At 34.2% G+C, this 23,966-nt stretch overlaps 1 non-coding gene across 1 annotated transcript; it reads right to left on the bottom strand.

Moving 5' to 3' along the window:
* Positions 1-21,937: 21,937 nt before the first annotated feature.
* On the bottom strand, positions 21,938-22,041 carry LOC112764392 (small nucleolar RNA R71). Its single transcript, XR_003183134.1, has one exon. It is a non-coding gene; the product is annotated as a small nucleolar RNA R71 (small nucleolar RNA).
* Between the last annotated feature and the right edge of the window lie 1,925 nt (positions 22,042-23,966).

The raw sequence follows: 23,966 nt of genomic DNA, 5'->3' as shown, positions 1-23,966 counted from the left end.
TTCTTTTGGTAGGTTTTGTGGCCCGTTAAATCAAGATAACAATGGTCAAGATGCTGGTGTTGATGATGCTATTCATGATGCTGTTGTTGGGGAGGATGTTGAAGTTGGAGAAATTTCTGAGGGTTACGAAATTAAAGATATCGATAGCTATGAAAGAGGTTTTGATGATATGATTAAGAAGAGAAGATACCCTAAATATAATGTGACTGAGATGAGCAGGGACTATGAGTTTAAGGTGAAGTTGAAGTTCAAGTCAGTCGTTCATTTTAAGGATGTTATTAGAGAGCGTGCTTTGTTGAATGGAAGGGATATTAGGTATATCAAGAATGATAATAAGGTTAGATGTAGAGTGGGTTGCATGGGGAAGAAAGGAAAGTTTAGGTGGATGGCATTTGCATCCAAGGTTGGTGGTTCCGATTGCTTTCGGCTAAAGACCCTGAATGAAAAGCACATTTGTGGACGGAATTACAGTGGTAGACTTGCATCAAGTAGTTGGGTGTCACAGAAGATTGTTACCAATATTAGCAAGGGAGAGGAAATGAAGATTGCAATAGTAATTCAGACCATTCAGGACAAATACATGACTAATATTTTAGTTACAAAAACTTATTGGATGAGGAGAAAAGCGAGAAAAGAAGTACATGACAGGGCTATTCTGCAATATGGCAATCTGAGAGATTACTGTGTAGAGATTATGGGGACAAATCCTATGGTTAACAAGCCTTCAATTACCTACCAGCCAAGATTATGTGGATGCACATGCGTCTTGATTCTGTTAAACAAGGGTTCTTGGCTGGTTGCAGGCCTATCATAGGGGTAGATGGCTGCCACCTGAAGGGTGATCGTGGTCAATAATTTTTTGTGGTTGTTGGAAGAGATCTGAATGATAATTATTTTTCAATTGTTGTTACTACTATAGAGGCTAAGTCCAGAGACAGCTGGAGTTGGTTTATTAACCTACTATTGGATGATATTGAATATGTCAGTAGAAGGAAGTGGATATTTATATATGTCCGACCAACATAAGGTTAGTACTTTTAAGTTGTCATTATGTCTTTATTACTTAGGTAATGTTGCATTATGTCTTAACATCTTAGGTATTTATATTACGTTGTCATTATGTATTTATTTTAAACAGTTTAATTACTTGGTAAAACACTTGGGTATTAATTAAGTTATGACTTCATAATAAATTTATTAATATAATTTGTTTATCTTTAAGACTTCATTATATCTTTTTTATTTATATTATATATTCCAAAGTTTGATGCAAGTTTTTCAAGAAATGATGCCGGCTTTAGAACATAGATTATGCTTGAGGCATTTTGTATGCCAATTTGCGTAGACTATGCTGTTGTTTTACTATTTTTTGGTTGAAATATTTTGTGTTTCATGTGTTGATTGGAGTAGATTGTTATAGATGGCATTTAAGCTAGTGAATTTGATATATTTTGGAGACATATATGTTGTTGTTTTATTGTTTTTTTTTTGTTGAAATATTTTGTGTTTCATGTGTTGATTGGAATAGGTTGTCATATATAGCATTTAAGCTAGTGTATGTGATTCATTTTCTGAGAATACACGCTGTTATACCTAGTTTCAAAGCTTGATGCTGCTGCTACTGCAACCAACGGAGATAATGCAGCTGGCCTAGATGGAGCTGCTGCTGCCGATGAAGCTGCTGCTGACACTGCAACTACTGCTGACACTATGGATGCTACTAACACTGCGATTGCTATTGACACTAGATTTGGTGTAAATAACTGTAGATCTGAAAGAAGAAGACAAGTAGGAATAGACAAAGGGTGGAGGAAGGGGTAGAGGAAGGAATGCTACTGCATTTTCACAACCACTCTCCACCACACTTGCTGCTGCATCTTAAACTTACCACACCTGCTACCGTCTCTACTCAACCACCTCCCATAGTTGCTACTTCAAATTCTCAGGCTCAAACATCCCAGCCTCTTTTACCTTTTGCAGTTGCAGATTTTCAGCAACCACCTAAAGCATCTTCTCAAACTTTACTAAAGATAAAGGTGTTTGGTGTAAGGAAGAGTGGGCAGTTCAAGTTAGGAGTGAGAAAACCAACAAGACAACCAAGTCTACAAATAGTCCCAACTGAAGACTGAATCACAATTACATTTAGAGTCAGGGTTGATAGAGTTGCTATCAAATAGTATATGTTGTGATGAATTGTGCAGGATTTATTATTAGTGTTGTGTCTTTGTGGCCAATGTTTATTATGTAGTAGGATCACTAATTTGATATTTTCTTATAAGTGTGGACCACTTTTAATTGTTGCACTTCTTGGACCTTTATTTTAGATTAGATATGTGGCATACTATATGATCACTTATTTTGTGATATATTCTAGACATATGGTATAAAGAAACACTTTTTTAATGAACTTTTAGGTATCTAACATGTTATATGGCCACTTATTTTCTGTAACTTGTAGACATATGATATAACTTTAAATATTGAACTCTAAAGTTTTCTTCAACTATGTTTTATTGTTATACACACATAAAATATATTAATGCAAAATATAATCAAACTAAACATTACACAATATATTAATGCAAAATATAATGAAACTAAACATAATTAACAATAACTGAATTGAAGTTGTAGAATCTCTTACATTAGAATTTCACAACACAGTTAACTTTAAACTCTTATAACCCACATTGTAATTACTAAGATTATGAAAAACATAAATAGCATATATTGTATTTTGCATTGATTCTTCATATTGTCTTCCAATATCCCACCTTGTTCTTGGACAACATTAAACTCATCACATAATCTACCCACACAAGCATCTTTTTGTCCAGTTTCAACAATCAATCTCTCTATTTCCATGCTTAGTCTCTTTATCTTCCTTTCTTGTGCATCTAATTTCCTAATTTCAGCCTTAAACTTACCATAATTTTGTATTCCAACAAATCCAACAATAGCAAATACACTTCTTGTTGTACCACCTTCATCAACCCATTGAAAAAATTTGTATTTTCTGTTAGGACAAGAAACAAATCTTCTATTAGGATTCACTGTTGTTCCAAAAGTTCGAAGAATTAGAGTGTCACCACAAAGACAATGAACCTTTCTTTTCTTTTCTTTTGGCCACCCATTCTTCAAACCATCATCATCACAAATCCACTCAAAATCATCAATCTACTAAAAGAAAATTACATTTTGGAATCTTCCCACAAGCAACATACCTCCTACCATGGTTAGAAATGGCTGATGAAGGGGGCACAATTACTGCCTCCCTACAGAAACACAAGTGCCTTTTCTCCTTTGAATTGGAGCTCTTCGAAACACAGCTTTTTCAGAAGAGAAAATAAGAGGTTCCATGATTCTGATCCATAGGTTTGTGGAAGAAAAAATTTAGGAAGAACGAAAAATGGGGAAGAAAAGAAATCTCAGAGAAATCAGAAATACGAAGTGTTTAAAGGTGGAAGACAGAGGCATACAGATAATTTCACAGTTTAATAACGTTTTTTTACGTTTAACATTAATAGGGACTAAATTGAAAAAAAAATTAACGCCTAGAGACCCAATTGAAAAGAAAAAAGAAATATAATAAGGACTTAATTGAAAATTTAGTAAAACTATAAAGGATTGCAGAGTAATTAAACTTCCTTAGTTTTAAAATTAATTAAAATAATTCTTCAGTTTTAAACAGTAAATTAAAATGGCCTCTCAGTTTTAACTAGATAATCAAAATGTTTTCCTAATTTTTTAAACTAATAAAATGGTCTTTTGATTTTAAACTATAAATTAAAATGGTCTCTATATCAAATTCCCTACAAAACTAAACTCTTCCTTGAATATCTGAAATAAAACTCATATCATGAATGTGGGTGAAAATAGAGCTTAAGACCTTAAGTATATAATTTGCAATTCATATAACCAAATCCAACATCATCAACAACTTCTAATAAAGCCTCCTACAAAATTAAAACAAGTGCTTAATCAATAATAAATTAGTTCTTTCTTGGTGGTTTGAAATTTGGAGTTGGATAAACTTCATAAAAATTGGAGTTTAAGCCTCTTTAATGGAGCAATGGTGTCTTTATGTGAATTGACAACATGTTGAAATTGCAAAATTAATGATAAGGCTTATGTATTACAATTTAAATGAATGACAATGCTAACATTTCATAAATGAAAATGAGTTATTTTCCCCCACATTCATGGTAAGAGTTCTATTTTTAGATATTGGAGCAGGAAGAGTAATGTGATAGAGGGACTATTTTGATTTACAGTTTAAAACTGAGGTACCATTTTGATTAGTTTAAAAAATTAGGGGGCCATTTTATTACCCTGTTAAAATTGAGGAACCATTTTGTTTGTAGTGTGGAAGTTAACGTGTCATGTAGGATTTTTATTAACGATATTAACTTAGTGGTTGACGAAAGAACCATTTTTATTCATGGTTTAAAACCGAAGCATCATTTTAAATAGTTTCAAAACTAAGACTATTTTGGTTGGAAGGAGAGAAATAGAGAGGAAGAAAATAGAAAGGAAAGAAAGGAAAAAAAAGAAATTGAGTGGATTTTTATTTTTTTAGATGTGTTTGGATGGAAGGAAAATAAGAAGGAAAAAAATGTTATAAAAAGACAATTTTATCCCTATATTATAAAATATATTGAAAAAGTGAAGGAGCAGTATTGAAAGTAGAGAGAGAAACATTAGTTTTCTCTCCATTTTCTTTCCAATGTTGGAGAGAAAAATAATTGATGGGCTCCACCAGTTTTTTTCCATCCATTTTCTTTCCTTTCTAATTTTCCTCCTCAACCGAACAATAGAAAATAATCATTTTCCTTCCCATTTTCTTTCCTCCCTTTTCTTTCCTTCCATTTTCCTCTCAAACAATATAGCATAAGGGACTATTTTGATTATCGAGGTAAAACTGAGGGACCGTTTTGATTGATATCTCGTTATTGTTATAATGCTTAGTTATTATAAATTATTTCTGGTTAAAAATAGGAGAATTGATATTATCACTCCCTAGAGGTAATATTTTTTAATAAATTTATGTAAATATATAATATAAAAAATACAGAAAAAAATTTACTGAGTGCTGGCAGAATAACGAAAGAAATCTGTCGATAAATATATTGTTGTTGGATTATATCCGACGATAAACTCCTCGCCAATAACTACTTGCCGTTGGATTTATTAATTTGATGAAAATTTGCAGTGAAATTAGTGACATATGTAAGTATAAAGGTGATGAAAATCTCTTCATGGTTACCATTGGATAATTTTCGACGGTAAATTTGGTGCGCATGCATTATGATTTCGCGCCACGTTTCGAATAGTAGCTTTATTCTTTCTATTTTTTATATTTAATTAAATAAAAATTACCGTCGGATTAACCATAGAGTAAATCCGACAATAGATTTAATTTTTTATTATTTTTTTAGGAATATGATAGAACCAATAGTTAATAGTCAAATCTCAATTAGTAAAAATTAGGTAGTAATTTATCTGAAAATAGTGATCTATATAGATGTGAAATATCAAGTATACAGAACAAAAACTTGAAACAAAATGTTATCAAACAAATTAAAACAAAACTCGAATGACTACGGATCCTGATAGACAACGTCATCATCATCCTCCTAATCCTACTGAGATGACAGTTTACGTGGTGGTGTCCGTCCCTGCCCTGACTCCTGTGTAGAGGAAGATGAGCCCCCTCCAGCAGCATTGTTGCCACTCGCGTGCATTTGCTCATAATACACTACCATCTATTGTCGCATTCGCTAAATCTGTTCCAGCTCTTGTCTTAGGGAACTCGATCTCTGGATCGCGAGAATCCATCACTGCCATGAATATGAGGATCTCATTATACCTCTCATCAGACAAATGCAGCAGGTGACCCTGTCCTGAAGGCTTTGGGTGAGGCTGTGAACCTACTCCCGCAAATCGACGACCTTGAAATTGGCAAGACTGGTGGCTAAGATAGATGAAGCCCTCAAGGTAGAGGTTCGGAGGTTGGTGGCGTAGAACGACCTAGCTCGTAGATACGATTCTTGTACAGCTCAAATGCGATCTCGTACTTTACCGCATTCGGATCGACGACGAATAATTATGAAAATTGAATATATTAAAACACAAGTAATAATATAAAGATAAAAGATATACGATGAAGCGTTAGCAAAATTAAGTTCACCGAAAAGTACCGATATTTACTCATATCGGCAAATGCTGAGCTCGATAATAATATTATTAACTAAACATTATTTTTAAATTAAAAATATCAATTACTCAAATTAAAATATACATATAATTTCATTACTTATAAATTACTAGAATTATAATTTTAATTATGTAAAATATTTCATCATAATATATATATATATATATATATATATATGAATTTGATTGAATTCAAATAATTATAAAATTAATTTAATTACTTATAATAAAATAATTTTTAAATTAAGGAACTTCAATTTATAAAATAAATTATAATTTATTTACATTTATATTTTTAAAAATGTGGGTCGTTACAAAACCTTTCCTCTACCTGACCATGGCTGCGAGCCTGCGAATACGATCGGCAGCCTGATCTGCAGCATCTCTGCCTGTCGACATGTCTGCAGATAACAGTCATCAATGCAACAATTAACACAATTAGATAATTTTAAACACTTCAATAATTCAAGACCTAATGTATTGAATCTAACCTAACTTAGTCAACCAAAATCAACTAAGATTAGAAAACTAACCCTAAACTAACTTTGAAACTGATTCAAAACTGAAATTGAAATTCTAACCAAACCTAAGATAAATTAAACTAAAATTAAACAATTAACAAACAATCTCAACAATAATTTTTCAGCAAAACAGTCATCAATGCAGAAAATAACAAAATTAATGAATTCCAAACACTTGAACAATTCAAAACCAAATGTATTGAATCTAACCTAAATTAATAAAAAAAAATTACAAATCCTAAACAAATTCAAGTTACAAACCTAACAATCACAATAGCATGCTTAATTACCTATGAACCAAGAGAAATTCTACTAAAAATTTTCTAATTTTACTCTAAATCAACCTAACAGCAAAAAGTAGTTTAACTAAATCAAATTACTAACGAAAAATTAAAATATAATTACCCATAGTGAATTTAAAATAGAGAAGATTAAATTGGAAGTTGACAAAATCTCAAAACCAACCTCAGAGCAAGAAGAGTGGAGCAACAGTGGAGGTGAGGTTGCGGCGGTGGAGGTGGCTTGCCGGAATGCGCCTCGGTGGAGAGAGCAATGGACGTCATGGTGGTGGAGGCTTCGCTCGCAGTGGAGGCTCGACGTCACAGTGGAGAGAGCATTGAGTGCAGAGGTTCTAGCTCACCAAGAACTGTGGAGCAGCAGCGGCGGGCGGGGGCAGAGAACAATCGGCGACGGTAGAGGCAGTGGTGAGAGAGAGAGGGTGGAGATGTAGAGAGAGGAGAAAATTCGAAATGGGGGGAGACGAAGGTTCGCCCTATCATTTAGGGCATGTTATTGTCGAATTTACCATCGAAAAAATCTAACGGGTAATGTTTTTCGTATGCCCTGCGCAATGTTTCACTAAACATGGTTACTCAGATTTGGTTGCCGATAAATCCGACGGTAATAGGACACGCCATAATTTCCTTTTTTCTCGCCACATATTACTGTCGGTCTTACCATCGGAACGACAATTCCGACGATAATATTTGACGGTTACAAGTTTATAGCCAAATTCGATGGTAAATCCGATGGAAAACTCATTGCTAACTTCCGACGCTAAATCCGACGATTCTCAGCGTTTTTCTAGTAGTGTTATATGTGAAAATCCTTATGATCTTATTGTTCCCTTTACATTGTCATTTGAAGGACTAAACGGTATTATTTGTGAAATGATAGATCCTTATATATCAAAGAAGGTATCGAGCATTTTGTATCGACATCCTGTATTAATGTTTCGTGGGTTTGTTTATTTTCTAACAGTGACGGACCCAGAAAATTTTAGGAGTGGGGACAAAAATATCTAACTAACTAACTTGTCATTTTAAACTTAAAACATCTTAATTAAATTTTAAATAACTTGTCATTCTAACTAACTTTACTTTTATTTATTTTTATACACATTCAATAAGAAAAAGAGTGAATTAGTTGGCAAGTTAGCGCTTATTGATACACTAGTATTTATAATTTGAAACTAGATTTATATATAAATAGTAAATAAAAAAACTGTATATAAAAAGTATGTTTATATAAAATAATAGAAACATAATTTATAATTATTTTTAATTTTTTTAAATAATTACATTTTTTATATTTTTTAATTTAATTTTAATACACTGTCAGATTAAAGATTTTATGCATCTATTTAATTATGTATTATAATTAAAAAATATATTTTTTTTCATTTATCACCTAAATAGTTATCTAAAAGAATAAATATAATTATATGACTATGTAAAAAAATATACATGTTTTAACATATTAAAATTAACTTCTATGCTTTTAAACAATTGTTCTACTATTCATTATAATTTTCAAATATTAATTACCACCCATTGGATTAGAAAATTTATTTGTTATAATATTTATGACATAAAATAATTTTTAATCTAAAATAGTTGTTGCAAGCAAGATTGTTTAAGATATAAAATTAAAAAGTATTATATAATTTTAAAATAAAGAATATTAATTAATAGATAGATATTATTTTTTCTTTTTTCAACTGATTTTTGAAAAAAAAATTAATAATTTTACTTATATTTAGAAAATTGAATTTTAGATTGGTAATTAACTAATTAATTAATTTTAAAAATTATATTAATACTATTCATTAATTTTTTATTGAGTTAATTTATTTACTTATTTTTTATTTTTATATTAAATCAAATTAACAAAATAAATATTATTACATATTTAATTTAATAAAAAAATATTTTTAATATAAATCTCAAGACAAAATTTTATAAATTTTTATGAGGGCAAAAAATATAATTATATTAAGAACAAATATATATATATATATATATATATATATATATATATATATATATATATATATATATATATGTATGTATGTATATGTATATGTAATTTTTTAGAGTGGGGCCAAGTGTCCCCCTCCTATATACTCTGGGTCCGTCTCTGTTTTTTAATGAAGTATGTCGTCGAGAAGACGAGTTTGGAAGAGATGTTTTCAATCTATTATGAAATTCGATTACAGATGTCGTTTATCAAGTTTTATATTGAGTTCGAACAATCTAAATCCAAACAAAATATCAAATGGAGATATTACAATAGTAATAATGGGGATGAGTTCGAAAGCAACTATGAGATTTTTGATCCAAATGAACATGATGATGAAGTTGATAATATCATGGAGGTAGACATGGCGGAGGTGGTAAATTACACTAGCAAAACAGCATCTGTTTCAAGAAGCATCTTTCATATGCACGTTGAATTTGGAAGTTATACATGCACCAACGTTTTCTAAATACTTGAATGCGGGTATGTAATTTAAATAATTATATGATAGTTTTATAACATAGAAATAGTTTAAGCTTGACATAAAATAGCATATTTAGATTAAGTTATTTATGCAATTAGTGATGACTAATTATTTACTTAGATATCTAGTATAAATAGTATTATTTTGTAGATTTTATGTATTTGTTTATATTTTGTATGTGTAATTTTCAAATTTCTAAATTATATTTATATATTTAAATTTATGTATATATATGTACTTATATTATATATCTATAATTTAAAATTTAAAATTTAAAAATTATAAATATATATTATATATTTTATATTTATAATATATTATATATTTATATATATATATATTATATTTAAAATTTGACAATTATAAATATATATTTTATATATTATATACATACTATAAATTTAAAATGTATATATTTATATATTTACATAAATATATATTATATACTTGTATAATTTATACATTTATATAAAAAATATCATTTATATTTTTTGTAAACATATAAATTATATATTTACGTAAATATATAAATATATATTTATATTTACATATTTAGAATTTGTATATTTAAATTTTATATATTTTTATGTACTTGTTTAAGTTTATGTCATGGTGTTGTTGTAGTATAGCCTCCTATTATGGTAGATGGTGAATTCATCATGAAAATGAAATTTATTTTCTGGAAATATGTGATTGTGGTAGTCAAAGATTATGCTATTCGCAGAGGTGTAGACTACCAAGTGTATAAGTCAAAACCCAAATATTTTATGCCAAATATACATAGTACGACACAAGCTATGATTGGCTGATTAGGGTTAGCATGATCTAGAAGAAGTATTGTTGAAAGATAAGGAGATATAATGGTAGTCACACTTTCACTAGAGCTACTATTTATCAAGACCATTCCAATTTGGATTCTTCGCAATTGCAAAAGCAATTAAGCCATTGGTAGATGTTGATCCATCCATAAAGGTGAAATCTATCATTGCTAAAGTTCAGCCAAAATTTAATTACACCATAAGTTATCGCAAAGCATGGTTGGCAAAGCAAAAGTCAGTAGAAAAAATATTCGGAGGTTGGGAAGCTTCTTATGAAGCTTTTCCCATATGGTTTGAAGCTATGTGTCACAAGGATCCACCAGCAGCCATATACTTTAACCATGCCTGCATACTAAGGGGGATGACTTAGTTCTTGATATTCGGGTATTACACTGGAGTTATTTTCCTTACATTAGAGCATTCAGCCACTGCATACCAATTGTATAGATAGATGGGATTCAATTGCATAAAAAATATAAGAATTGTCTATTAGTTGCAGTTTTATAAGATGAAAACAACAATATCGTGCTGATTGCATTTGCCATTGTCCATTGTCGAGGTGCCACCTGTGGCTATACCTGCCCCACCTACATAAAAATTAAAGACAACATACATATCAACCTACTGATAATATTCTATACAGTAAAATATAATGTAAAGATATGTTCCTACAAACAAGTACGTTGCCTGCACTAGGTCCAGAGTCATCACCACGGTTGACATCATCACCATCATGACTAGCATTCTCATCAATGTCCTTATCATCATCCTCATCCTCGTCATCACCCTGCGGGGTATCTACTAAGTATTCACCATCATCACCGTCAATCTTCCTCATTCTCCTTGATGAGACCCATTGGGATACGACGGGGGTTTCCACCATTAACAACCCCCATATCACTTCTACTCGAATCAACAAATTCCCAAATTCATTGACTTTCTTTGAGTCAGCGAATTCGGGTGTGTCACCTTAGGGGGGAACTTCGCTCAGGTTACAAGACTGTGACTAACCTAGATCTATCGTCATGAATTTAAGTAGTTGGCTGAATGATATTGGATCTCCTGTTTCCAAATGTGATATGCCCCAATTCTATTGAAAGAGTGGATATGATCATGTAAAAGGCAATATGGAATAGGTCTGAGGAACATATAGAATTGAAGACTGCTGAGATTGCTCTTGTAGCGGTGTCGATTATGGAGTTCTTGTGAATGTCGCAATGGCTACAGATATGGAAGGTGGGATATATTTGCCACAACATTGTCCTCCTAATTTTTTTGCAAGATAAGATCAAACAAGTGGAGGTAAGTCCCATATTTCTCTTGAGACCAATTCATGTAAAGGTCTAGCAGATACAGCAAAAACACAGGATCCTCAGTTAAGACATGAATGTATCGATTGGTCCATTGCATTATTCAAAACCTGTGTGATGGACCAATCAAATATTTTAGGTCTGGTCAAAACCTCACCATATCGGCCATCCATAGATCTCTTTTGATGTGGGATACCCCGTACAAAACTAAATTGTCTCCTGAAATTGTTGATTGCATACCACGCAAGAGTCTCGAATGATATCAATAGTACCATTATGCTCCAAACCTATGAATGATGACGGATATCTTCAAGGATGGCAGCTGGCTCTATGTGATCAACACTGTAAACTTCCCATACAAACTGGATAGAAACAAAAAAAGAGAATTATTCACCAAATAATATGAAGGCATGAACATACATGTATATTGAGATGATTCTATATTATTTAATGAGAACATACCTAGCCTTTCCAAACTTCATCTAACAATTTCCTAAAATAAGCGACATTATGATATCTACGCCGATCAGCACGCTCACAGTTACGCCATCTGACATAATTTTTTTATTAGTAAACTTTCTAATTAGACATTAAAATACAAAGTAAAACATAATGTAAAGCTATTAACAATTAATGTTATCAGTTAGCAAGTGAAAAATATCGCGAGACACCAGGAATCGGGGCAAGAAATGGCATATGAATCTAAGCCCAAATATATAACAATGTTAATGGACCATCAATCTGCTTACAATCAAAGCGAGATGCCCTACACAATACTCTGTACAAATGCGCTGGGGATGTCGATCCATAGCTGATTTCATGAATCCAGAATGCCGGGTGTGAGATTGCGAGCTCAGAGCTTGACGATGAGATGGCGGTGAGACGATGTGACTCGTGAGCGTGAGTGGGCAGCAACGGGCCAACGACACCAGCCATGGCAACGACAATGGAACCGGATAGGGAACCGAACACAGTAGGGTTGGGGGAGGCTGTGGCCTTAGGCCTGGGGGTTGTGTGTAATACCCTGTTACCCTAATCCTTACCTCTAGCCGTAAGGCGAAGGATAACAAGACGGTACGACAGTTCTAAAGCTCAAACATTAATAAATATAGAAGGAGATAATAATACTAGAAGTCCGATGAAGGAATAAAGTTCAAAATCGCATAAAGCGAATTTACCAGCGCAAGGCATTCACACACGATAACTAAAAGTGTAAAGGCACATGATACAACATGAGACTTAATATAATAATAGTAAAGATGGATACACATAAGTATGATAAACAAAAGAACTCTAGTCGTAACCCGCGGAGTTTAGACCGACTAGTTACCAACAGAAAAATACAGAATTTTTGAGTTAAAACAGCTTATACAACTTATCTCTCAAGGTTTTCAGAATTAAAGCCTCTAAGGCAAAAAGGTTATATAAATACAAAGGATGAGAGAGTGACTATATCAAAATAAAGTAGAATAAAATAAAGATGAAGCCATACTCCGCTCTGTCACTATCTCGCAACTCACCGAGGTGAATTACGACCTGCATCTGAAAATCTACAACAACATATGGTATGAGAACCGGAGGTTCTCAGTATGGTAACAGTGTCCAATATGTAAGATGTAAGGTTTTGGGACGCCGAAGGCAATCCTAGAACTTCACATCAAAATTAGATATTCAAGCTAAGAATAAAATAAATAAATTAAACCATAAACCATAAACAGGGTTATCTAAAACTTAGGGGATTTTTATTTAAAACTAGTCACCACTGTCCCACAGCCTTCACCAACCTACCCTCCATGCGATTCCATTGCCACTGCCTCCTGATCCTTGATGAGCGGATAATTTATACGCTTTTTGGCATTGTTTTTAGTATGTTTTTAGTATGTTTTAGTTAGTTTTTATTATATTTTTATTAGTTTTTATTTAAAATTCACTTTTCTGGACTTTACTATGAGTTTGTGTATTTTTCTGTGATTTCAGGTATTTTCTGTCTGAAATTGAGGGACCTGAGCAAAAATCTGATTCAGAGGCTGAAAAAGGACTGTAGATGCTGTTGGATTCTGACCTCCCTGCACTCTAAGTGGATTCTCTGGAGCTATAGAAGTCTAATTGGCGCGCTCTCAATTGCGTTGGAAAGTAGACATCTTGGGCTTTCCAGCAATATATAATAGTCCATGCTTTGCCCGAGATTTGTAAACTGGCGTTCCAAATCAGCTTAAGACTGCCCGGCGTTTAACGCCGGAACTGGCACAGAAGTGGGAGTTAAACGCCCAAACTGGCACAAAAGCTGGCATTTAACTCCAAGAAAAGTCTCTACACGAAAATGCTTCAATGCTCAGCCCAAGCACACACCAAGTGGGCCCGGAAGTGGATTTATACGTCATTTACTCATTTCTGTAAACCCTAAGCTACTAGTTCTCTATAAATAGGACCTTTTGCTATTGTATTTTCATCTGGGTAGCTATCTTTGAGTAGTATTATGCTATCTTAGATCATGGAGCTGGCCTCACGGCCATGCCTAGACCTTGTTCTTAAGTATTTTCAACGGTGGAGTTTCTACACACCATAGATTAGGGTGTGGAGCTCTGCTGTACCTCGAGTATTCATGCAATTACTATTGTTCTTCTATTCAATTCAGCTTATTCTTGTTCCAAGATATTCATTCGCACTCAAAAACTTGATGAATGTGATGATTATGTGACGCTCATCATCATTCTCACTTATGAACGCGTGCCTGACAACCACTTCCGTTCTACATGCAAACAAGGCTTGAATGTGTATCTCTTGGGTTCCTTAATCAGAATCTTCGTGGTATAAGCTAGAATTGATGGCGGCATTCTTGAGAATCCGGAAGGTCTAAACCTTGTCTGTGGTATTCTGAGTAGGATTCAAGGATTGAATGACTGTGACGAGCTTCAAACTCGCGATTGTGGGGCGTTAGTGACAGACGCAAAAGAATCACGGATTCTATTCCGACATGATCGAGAACCGACAGATGAATAGCCGTGCTGTGACAGAGCGCGTTGAACATTTTCACTGAGAGGATGGGACTGTAGCCATTGACAACGGTGATGCCTAACATACAGCTTGCCATGGAAAGGAGTAAGAAGGATTGGATGAAGACAGTAGGAAAGTAGAGAGACGGAAAGGACAAAGCATCTCCATACGCTTATTTGAAATTCTCACCAATGAATTACATAAGTATCTCTATCTTTATTTTATGTTTTATTCATCTTTTAATTATCAATCCTCCATAACCATTTGAGTCCGCCTGACTGAGATTTACAAGATGACCATAGCTTGCTTCATACCAACAATCTCCGTGGGATCGACCCTTACTCGCGTAAGGTTTATTACTTGGACGACCCAGTCCACTTGCTGGTTAGTTGTGCGAAGTTGTGATAAAGAGTTGAGATTGCAATTGAGCATACCATGTTGATGGCGCCATTGATGATCACAATTTTGTGTACCAAGTTTTTGGCGCCGTTGCCGGGGATTGTTCGAGTTTAGACAACTGACGGTTCATCTTGTTGCTTAGATTAGGTATTTTTTCTTCAGAATTTTTAAGAATGAATTCTAGAGTTTCAAGGTGATGTTCTTATCATCACAAAAGCTGATTGATTCTCATCAATTTAGCTCTTGAATGTAATGTCCTGCTAAAACTTGGCTAGCCATGTCTAATTTTTTTAGACTAAAGCTTTAGATTAACATTGCATGATTCCTGGAATTCTCATTAAGAATTTTGAATCCTTTATTTTACTTCTCCATATAATTTTCAAAAAAGCACAAAAAATTTATAAAATCTTAAAATCAAAAATATTTTTATGTTTCTTGTTTGAGTCTAGTGTCTAATTTTAAGTTTGGTGTCAATTGCATGTCTTTATTCTTCTAATTTTCGAAAATTACATGCATTATATTCTTCATTGATCTTCAAGTTGTTCTTGATGATTTCCTTGCTCTGATCTTTAAATTCTCTTGTCTTGAATGTTTTGTTGTTTCTCATATGCATTCTCAATTTGTTAGTGTCAATAGTATACAAACTTCTAAGTTTGGTGTCTTGCATGCATTGTTTATTTGATCTTAGTTTCATTTTGATTATTCCTCAACATTAAAAATTCAAATTTTTTTTTAATTTGTGTCTTTTCAAGTCAATAATATAGAGAATTGAAGATTCAGAACATGCAGCAGAGGAATTATACAGAAAAAGTTGGGCGTTCAAAACGCCCAGTGAAGAAGGAAAACTGGCGTTTAAATGCCAGCCAGGGTACCTGACTGGGCGTTTAACGCCCAAAAGGGTAGCATTTTGGGCGTTAAATGCCAGAATGGATACCATTCTGGGCGTTTAACGCCAGGATGGCAGAAGAGGGAAGATTTTGTTTTTAATTCAGATTTTTTTTCAAGTTTCCATAATTTTTCAAAATCAAATCTTTTTCAAATCATATCTTTTCAATCATATATTTTCAAAATCAATTTCTTTCCATTTTTCAAAAATACTTGCTAACAATTAATGATTTGATTCAACATTTCAAGTATATTGCCTTTTCTGTTAAGAAAGGTTTAATGTCTGAATCATATCTTTTAAATTTCTTGTTAGCCAAGTCATTAATTTTAAAAATCAAATCTTTTTAAATTGTTTTTCAATCATATCTTTTCAATCATATCTCTTTAAAACCATAACTTTTCAATCATATCTTTTTAATCACATCTTTTTCAAAATAGTCTTCGATCATATCTTTTTTATTCTAATTTCAAATTCTTTTTCAAAATCACTTTATTTCTTTCCCAACTTTAATTTTCGAAAATCATCAATCAAATTTTCAAAATTTCTTTTAATTATTTTAAAATCTTTTACTTTAATTTCAAAAATTCTTCCCCTCTTCTTACATCCTTCTATTTATGGACTAACACTCCTCCTCAATACACAATTCGAACTCTATCCCTCTTGATAAGTTCGAATTCTTCTACCTCCTCCTTCTATTCTTCTTTTCCTCTGACACCTCAAGGAATCTCTATACTGTGACATAGAGGATTCCATACTTTCTTGTTCTCTTCTCTTTCATATGAGCAGGAGCAAAGATAAAAGCATTCTTGTTGAAGCTGATCCTGAACCTGAAAGGACCTTGAAGAGAAAGCTAAGAGAAACTAAAGCACAACTCTCTCTAGAGGGCCTAATAGAGCTCTTCAAAGAAGAAGAAACCATGGCAGCCGAAAACAACAACAATGCCAACAATGCAAGGAAGGTGCTTGGTGACTTTACTGCACCTACTCTCGACTTCTACGGGAGAAGCATCTCAATCCCTGCCGTTGGAGCAAACAACTTTGAGCTTAAGCCTCAATTAGTTTCTCTAATGCAACAGAATTGCAAGTTTCATGGACTTTCATTGGAAGATCCTCATCAATTTTTAGCTGAGTTCTTGCAAATCTGTGACACTGTCAAGACCAATGGGGTTGACCCTGAGGTCTACAGACTTATGCTCTTCCCTTTTGCTATAAGAGACAGAGCTAGGACATGGTTGGACTCACAACCTAAAGAAAGCCTGAACTCTTGGGAAAAGCTAGTCAATGCCTTCTTGGCAAAGTTCTTTCCATCTCAAAATTGAGTAAGCTTAGAGTGGAAGTCCAAACCTTCAGACAGAAGGAAGGTGAATCCCCCTATGAAGCTTGGGAAAGATACAAACAATTGATCAGAAAGTGTCCGTCTGACATGCTTTCTAAATGGAGTATCATAGGTATCTTCTATGATGGTCTGTCTGAACTGTCCAAGATGTCATTGAACAGCTCTGCAGGAGGATCTCTTCATATGAAGAAGACGCCTGCAGAAGCTCAAGAACTCATTGAAATGGTTGCGAATAACCAATTCATGTACACTTCTGAAAGGAATCCTGTGAACAATGGGACGAATCAGAAGAAAGGAGTTCTTGAGATTGATACTCTGAATGCCATATTGGCTCAGAACAAAATATTGACTCAGCAAGTCAATATGATTTCTCAAAGTCTGTCTGGAATGCAAGCTGCACCAGGCAGTACTAAGGACGCTTCATTTGAAGAAGAAGCTTATGAAGCAACAGACCGAGAATTCTAAGCAGAGCCACTCTGACTTAGCAACCATGGTCTCTGATCTAATCAAAACCACTCAAAGTTTCATGACTGAAACAAGGTCCTCCATTAGAAACTTGGAGGCACAAGTGGGTCGGCTGAGTAAGAAAGTTACTGAACTCCCTCATAATACTCTTCCAAGCAAATACAGAAGAGAAACCAAAAGGAGAGTGTAAGGCTATCAACATGGACGAATTTGGAGAGGAGGAAGAGGCAGTGATCACCACTGAGGAAGACCTCAATGGACGTCCACTGGCCTCCAATGAGTTCCCTAATGAGGAACCATGGGAATCTGAGGCTCACACTGAGACCATAGAGATTCCATTAGATTTACTTCTGCCATTCATGAGCTCTGATGAGCATTCTTCCTCTGAAGAGGACGAAGATGTCACTGAAGAGCAAGTTGCTAAGTACCTTGGAGCAATGATGAGCGGATAATTTATACGCTTTTTGGCATTGTTTTTAGGTAGTTTTTAGTAAGTTCAAGCTACTTTTAGGGATGTTTTCATTAGTTTTTATGTTAAATTCATATTTCTAGACTTTACTATGAGTTTGTGTGTTTTTCTATGATTTCAGGTAATTTCTAGCTGAAATTGAGGGACTTGAGCAAAACTCTGATAGGAGGCTGACAAAGGACTGCTGATGCTGTTGGAATCTGACCTCCCTGCACTCGAAATGGATTTTCTAGGGCTACAGAACTCTAAATGGCGCGTTTTTAATGGCGTTGGAAAGTAGACATCCAGAGCTTTCCAGAAATATATAATAGTCTATACTTTATTCGGGAATTGATGATGTAAACTGGCGCTCAACGCCAGTTCCATGTTGTTGTCTGGAGTAAAACGCCAGAAACACGTCACGACCCGGAGTTGAACGCCCAAAACACGTTACAACTTGGCGTTCAACTCCAAAAGAAGCCTCAGCTTGTGGATAGATCAAGCTCAGCCCAAACACACACTAAGTGGGCCCAGAAGTGGATTTATGCATCAATTACTTACTCATGTAAACCCTAGTAGCTAGTCTAGTATAAATAGGATAATTTACTATTGTATTAGACATCTTTGGTCTCAGTTTTATTTTATTCTTCATCTGAGGAGACTATTGATCACGTTTTGGGGGGCTGGCCATTCGGCCATGCCTGAACCTTTCACTTATGTATTTTCAACGGTGGAGTTTCTACACACCATAGATTAAGGGTGTGGAGCTCTGCTGTACCTCAAGTTTCAATGCAATTACTATTATTTTCTATCCAATTCGAATTATTCCTATTCTAAGATATTCGTTGCACTTCAACTTGATGAATGTGATGATCCGTGACACTCATCATCATTCTCACCTATGAACGCGCGTGATTGACAACCACTTCTGTTCTACCCTAGACCGGGCGCATATCTCTTGGATTCCTTAATCAGAATCTTCGTGGTATAAGCTAGAATTGATGGCAGCATTCATGGGAATCCGGAAGGTCTAATCTTGTCTGTGGTATTCCGAGTAGGATTCTGGAATTGAATGACTGTGACGAGCTTCAAACTCCTGAAGGCTGGGCGTTAGTGACAGACGCAAAAGAATCAAGGGATTCTATTCCAACCTGATTGAGAATCGACAGATGATTAGCCGTGCTGTGACAGAGCATTTGGACCTTTTTCACTGAGAGGATGGGATGTAGCCATTGACAACGGTGATGCCCTACATACAGCTTGCCATGGAAAGGAGTAAGAAGGATTGGATGAAGCAGTAGGAAAGCAGAGATTCAGGAGGAGCACAGCATCTCCATACACCTATCTGAAATTCCCATCATGGAAATACATGAGTAACTTTATCTTTATTTTATGTTTATTTACTATTATTTGATTTTTCAAATTCCATAATTTATTTAAATCCGCCTGACTGAGATTTACAAGATGACCATAGCTTGCTTCATACCAACAATCTCTGTGGGATCGACCCTTACTCACGTAAGGTTTATTACTTGGACGACCTAGTACACTTGCTGATTAGTTGAACGGAGTTGTGACCACACATAGTAAAGAGCTATTATCTCGAATTAAATTTCATGCAAGTACAAAGAGTATGAATCACAATTTTGTCCACCAAGTTTTTGGCGCCGTTGTCGGGGATTGTTCGAGTATGGACAACTGAAGGTTCATCTTGTTGCTCAGATTAGGTAATTTTCCTTTCAAAAAATCTTTCAATTTTTTTTTTTATTTTCGTTTTTCTAAAGAACATTTTCAAAAAAAAATAAAAGAAAATACAAAAAAATCAGAAAATCATAAAAATAAAAAATATTTTGTGTTTCTTGTTCAAGTCTTGAGTCAACTTTTAAGTTTGGTGTCAATTGCATGTTTTAAAAAAAAATTATTATGCATTTTTCGAAAATTCATGCATTCATAGTGTTCTTCATGATCTTCAAGTTGTTCTTGGTAAGTCTTCTTGTTTGATCTTGATGTTTTCTTGTTTTGTATCTTTTGTTATTTTTCATATGCATTTTTCGTTTGTTAGAGTCCATGCATTAAAGATTTCTAAGTTTGGTGTTTTGCATGTTTTCTTTGCATAAAATTTTTTTCAAAAATATGTTCTTGATGTTCATCATGATCTTCAATAGTGTTTTTGGTGTTCATCTTTACATTCATAGTGTTCTTGCATGCATTCTTCGTTTTGATCCATAAAGAAAAGAGAAAAACACAAAAATGATGTTTTTATTTTTTTTCTCTCTCATCTTTAAAAATTCAAAAATAAAAAAATATCTTTTCCTTTTTTCTCTCAAAATTTCGAAAATTTGAAGTTGACTTAGTAAAAAATTTTCAAAATTAGTTGTTTCTTACAAGTCAAGTCAAATTTTCAAATTTTAAAAATCTTATCTTTTCAAAAATCTTTTTTTCAAAAATCATATCTTTTTCATTTTTTTCTTTTTTTCGAAAATTTTAAAAATCTTTTTCAAAATATTTTCAAAAGCTCTTCCTTATCTTTATTTCAAAAATTTCAAAATTACACTAACAATTAATGTGATTGATTCAAAAATTTGAAGTTTGTTACTTTCTTGTTAAGAAAGGTTCAATCTTTAAATTCTAGAATCTTATCTTGTAGTTTCTTGTTAGTAAAGTAATTAATTTTAATTTTAAAAATTAAATCTTTTTCAAACATATCTGATCATATCTTTTATATCATATCTTTTTATCATATCTTATTTCAAAATTTCACCTTTTTCAAAAATTTGATTTCAAAATATCTTATCTAACTTCTTATCTTCTTATCTTTTCAAATTTGACTTTAATATCTTTTTCAACTAACTATTTGACTTTTGTTTGTTTCTCATCTTTTTCAAAACCAACTAACTACCTATCCCTCTCTAATTTTCGAAAATACCTCTCTCTTTTTCAAAAAACTCTTTTTAATTGTTTAAATTTTAATTTTAATCATATCTTATCTTTAATTTTCGAAAATCCCTAACCTCTTTTTCAAAATTATTTTTGAAATTCTCTATCTCTCCTTCTATCTATTTATTTATTTATTCACTAACACCTCTCTTCATCTTAGATCACCACCTCTATCCTTACCCATTCTTCTTCACTACTCTGCCCTTTTTTTTCTTCTACTAACATAAAGGAATCTCTATACTTTGACATAGAGGATTCCTCTTTCTTTTCTTGTTCTCTTCTTCCCTATATGAGCAGGAGCAAGGAAAAAGACACTCTTGTTGAAGCTGATCCAGAACCTGAAAGGACTCCGAAGAGGAAACTAAGAGAAGCTAAACTACAACAATCCAGAGGCAACCTTTCTAAAATTTTCGAACAAGAGAAGGAGATGGCAGCTGAACCCAACAACAATAATGCAAGGAGAATGCTTGGTGACTTCACAAAACCAACGTCCAAATTTGATGGAAGAAGCATCTCCATTCCTGCCATTGGAACCAACAATTTTGAGCTTAAGCCTCAACTAGTTGCTATAATGCAACAGAACTGCAAGTTTTATGGACTTCCATTTGAAGATCCTTACCAGTTTTTAACTGAGTTCTTGTAGATTTGTGAGACTGTTAAGACAAATGGAGTAGATCCTGAAGTCTACAGGCTCATGCTTTTTCCTTTTGCTGTAAGAGACAGAGCTAGAACATGGTTGGACTCACAACCTAAAGATAGCCTGGACTCCTGGGATAAGCTGGTCACGGCCTTCTTGGATAAATTCTTTCCTCCTCAAAAGCTGAGCAAGCTTAGAGTGGATGTTCAGACCTTCAAGCAAAAAGATGGTGAATCCCTCTATGAAGCTTGGGAAAGATACAAGCAGATGACCAAAAAGTGTCCTTCTGACATGTTTTCAGAATGGACCATATTAGATATATTATATTATGGTCTATCTGAATTTTCCAAGATGTCATTGGACCATTCTGCAGGTGGATCTATTCACCTAAAGAAAACGCCCGAAGAGGCTCAAGAACATATTGACATGGTTGCAAATAACCAATTCATGTACACTTCTGAGAGGAATTCCGTGAATAGTGGGACGCCTCAGAGGAAGGGAGTTCTTGAAATTGATACTCTGAATGCCATATTGGCTCAGAACAAAGTGTTGACTCAGCAAGTTAACATGATCTCTCAAAGTCTGAATGGATGGCAAAATGCATCCAACAGTACTAAAGAGGTAGCTTCTGAAGAAGCTTATGATCCTGAGAACCCTGCAATGGCAGAGGTTAATTACATGGGTGAACCTTATGGAAACACCTATAACTCATCATGGAGAAATCATCCAAATTTCTCATGGAAGGATCAACAAAAGCCTCAACAAGGCTTTAACAATGGTGGAAGAAATAGGCTCAGTAATAACAAGCCTTTTCCATCATCTTCTCAGCAACAGACAGAAAATTCTGAACAGAGCCCCTCTAATTTAGCAAACTTAGTCTCTGATCTGTCAAAAGCCACTTTAAGTTTCATGAGTGAAACAAGGTCCTCCATTAGAAATCTGGAGGCACAAGTGGGCCAGCTGAGTAAGAAAGTCATTGAAACTCCTCACAGTATTCTCCCAAGCAATACAGAAGAAAATCCAAAAGGAGATTGCAAGGCCATTGAAGTAATCAATATGGCCGAATGCACAAGGGAGGAGAATGACAAAAATCCTAGTGAGAAAGACCTCCTGGGACGTCTCTCAAACAAGAAGGAGTTTCCCATTGAGGACCTAAAGGAATCTGAGGCTCATATAGAGACCATAGAGATTCCAATAAATCTCCTTCTGCCATTCATGAGCTCTGAAAACTATTCCTCCTCAGAAGAGGATGAAGATGTAACCGGAGAGCAAGTTGCTCAATATCTAGGAGCTATCATGAAGCTGAATGCCAAGTTGTTTGGTAATGAGACTTGGGAAGGTGAATCCCCCTTGCTCATTAGTGAACTAGCTACATGGATTCAGAAAACTCTACCTCAAAAGAGACAAGATCCTGGTAAATTCTTAATACTCTGTACCATAGGCACCATGACCTTTAACAAGGCTTTGTGTGACCTGGGGTCTGGCATAAATCTTATGCCACTCTCTGTAATGGAGAAACTGTGGATCATTGAGGTACAACCTGCCTTATTCTCACTTCAATTGGCAGACAAGTCAGTAAGACAAGCTTATGGATTAGTAGAGGACGTGTTAGTAAAGGTTGAAGGCCTTTACATCCCTGCTGATTTCATAATCTTAGACACTAGAAAGGAAGAAGATGAATGCATCATCCTTGGAAGACCCTTCTTAGCCACAGCAGAAGCTGTGATTGATGTTAGCAGAGGAGAATTAGTCCTTCAATTGAATGGGGACTACCTTGTGTTTAAAGCTCAAGGACCTTCCTCTGCAACCATGGAGAGGAAGCATGAAAAGCTTCTCTCAGTATAGAGTCAAAAAGAGCCCCCACAGTCAAACTCTAAGTTTGGTGTTGGGAGGCCACAACTAAACTCTAAGTTTGGTGTTGAGAAGCCCCCTCATTCAAACTCTAAGTTTGGTGTTGGGAGGCTCTCATCATGCTCTGAATATCTGTGAGGCTCCATGAGAACCCACTGTCAAGCTAATGACACTAAAGAAGCGCTTGTTGGGAGGCAACCCAATTTTTATATATCTAATTTTAATTTTATTTTATTGTTATTTTGTGTTTTATTAGGTTCATGATCAAGTGGAGTCACGAAAAAAAATACTAAAATTAAAAACAGAATCAAAAATAGCAGAAGAAAAATCACACCCTGGAGGAAGGACTTACTGGCATTTAAACGCC

This window comes from Arachis hypogaea, chromosome 2 (genome assembly GCF_003086295.3).
Source record: "Arachis hypogaea cultivar Tifrunner chromosome 2, arahy.Tifrunner.gnm2.J5K5, whole genome shotgun sequence".
NCBI lineage: Eukaryota > Viridiplantae > Streptophyta > Magnoliopsida > Fabales > Fabaceae > Arachis > Arachis hypogaea.
The sequence above is the reverse complement of the archived record's forward strand: the minus strand, read 5'-3'. Positions and strand labels throughout refer to the sequence as shown.